The sequence below is a fragment of the Nicotiana sylvestris genome, chromosome 6 (assembly GCF_000393655.2).
Source record: "Nicotiana sylvestris chromosome 6, ASM39365v2, whole genome shotgun sequence".
Taxonomy (NCBI): Eukaryota; Viridiplantae; Streptophyta; class Magnoliopsida; order Solanales; family Solanaceae; genus Nicotiana; species Nicotiana sylvestris.
In genome coordinates this window covers 106,866,522-106,868,873 of record NC_091062.1, presented here as the reverse complement: position 1 = coordinate 106,868,873, position 2,352 = coordinate 106,866,522, and positions in this window count along the sequence as shown.

Genomic DNA, 2,352 nt, shown 5'->3' with positions numbered 1-2,352 from the left:
ACTAGCATCAATATCTACTTATTATTTATATTTCATAATTAAATTGCTAATTATATCCCAAAATATAACGATTGGTGTCAATTGACTAGTGGAACTATAGTGTAACGACCCGACTGGTCGTTTTGCTTTTTAGAACCCTGTTCCCCTAAATAAAACTTTCCGCGCTTGCTTTAACTGATTTACGACCTGCGGGGATGATTGGTTTGGGATTTGGAAGAGTTTAGGTTGGAATAGGCTCATTTGATTCCTTAAGATTTTCTTAAAAGGTTAAGTTTGACCTTGGTCAACATTTTTAGCAAACAGACCCGAATTCGTGTTTCGATGGTTCCGGAGGGTCCGCAGAAAAATATGGGACCTGGGCGTATGCCCGGAATCGAATTCCGAGGTCCCTAGCCCGAGTAATGAATTTTTATTAGAAATTATTAAACTGAAATTCTAAGGATTTAAAGAAACTAAATAATGATTGATCACATTGGTATCGGGCTCGTATGTTGGCTCCGGAGCCCAGTACAGGTCCAATATAATATTTAAGACTTGCCCGCAAAATTTGGTGTCAATCCGAGTAGTATAAGTACGTTTCGGCACATTAGAAGTGAATTGAAGAACTTGAAGTTCATAGGTTTGATCCAATTGGTTTTAAGGGGCGATTCTTAGATTTAACATTGTTTCGGTCGTTCCGAAGGTTTGAGCTGGTCCGTTTCATGATTTCAAACTTGTCGGTATGTTCGGGCAGGGCCCGGGAGCCCCGAGCATCAATTGGACGAGGCTTGAGTGAAGTTGGAAATTTTGGGAAGGAGCTGAAGCTCCAGTTATCTGTCATAACCGCACCTGCAGTTGGTCAGTCGCAGGTGCGAAACCGCAGAAGCGGTCAACCTCTCGCAGATGCAGCCAAGCCAGGCCAGGCCCAAAGCTGCAGAAGCGGAGCTGCAAATGCGGCTTGCATCTCGCAAATACAGCCCAACAGCTCAGTTGAGATTCCGCAGAAGCAGGCTCCTTTCCGCAGATGCAGTGGGCGCAAGTGCAGCCCAGGACCGCAGATGCGGAAATCACTGAAGCAGTGAGCTTCATTTATTACGGGCTCTAAGACATTTTGGCCATTTTTCACTCACTCATTGGGCGATTTGGAGCTCTTGAGAGAGAACCTTCACCTAGCATCTTGAGGTAAGTTTACTATTTCTAGTTTAATACTTGAGTTTTGGGTAGATTAACACACTAAAATTAGTGGAAATCATAGGGTTAAAGCAAAACCTAGGGTTTTGACAAAAGTTAGATTTGACCACGAAAATTGTTATGAAATGAATTAGAAATCATATATTATTGATCCTTGGGTTATGAAGAACTTTCTTTGAAAATTTTCGGAATTCGGGCACGTGGGCCTGAGGTCGGATTTTAGGAAACTTGTGTTTAAGGGTGGGGAATTGCTTAAATAGCTAGAATGTGACCTTGTGAGCTTGTATTGACTAGTTCCTACCTCGTTTATCTAGTTTTGGATCGTTCGGCTCCAAATTGAGAGTTCGGGCTCGTTCTTGGTATTGGAAATGCACTTTGGAGCGAGGTGAATCTCCTATCTAACCTTGTAAGAGGGAATTGTCCCCATAGGTGATGTAATCTAATAATTTGCCATTAAATGCGGGGGCTACGTACGCACTAGGTGACGAGATTCCATGCATAACTACTATTATGCTATGTCCGGGTAGTTTAAGACCCAAAGCATGCTTTATGTGGTATTTTTGCAACTCTATGTTTAATTTGGATTGTTTAAATCATGGTGATTATGATAAATGAGACAGGAACATGATCTTTCTTGGCTTTCTTTTTTAAAGAGAAGTTGATAATTCAGTAAGTAATTGCTCCCCAGTTATATGTTCTTGTTTGCTTGTTGCTATGTTTAATTACATTTGATCGCGTTGCATGGTTGATTCGCGAGCGGGGTAATAGATGCATCTATGGTTCGTGCCGTTCGACACTCGGCAGTGCACAATTTACTTTTATGTTGGATCGGGCCGTATAACCTCGGCACTATGTTAGTTCTTGCTATACACTGCTAATTATTTGTTTTATTCATGCTTAGTATAATTCATCTCTCATATTATTTGACCCTAGTAAGTGTCAAGTCGACTTCTCGTTTCTACTTCTTCGAGATTAGACGGGATACTTACTGGGTACATATTGTTTATGTACTCATACTACACTTTTGTATTTAATTGTATAGGATTTGAGATAGGTACATCTGGCTATCAATCTGGTGCGCATCCCTGAGCATATTTCGAGACCTCCATGGTGAGCTGCTCCCTTCCTGTACTGTTCATCAGCTTGATGGAGTCTCTCTTTATTTATTTTTGCTGTCTATTC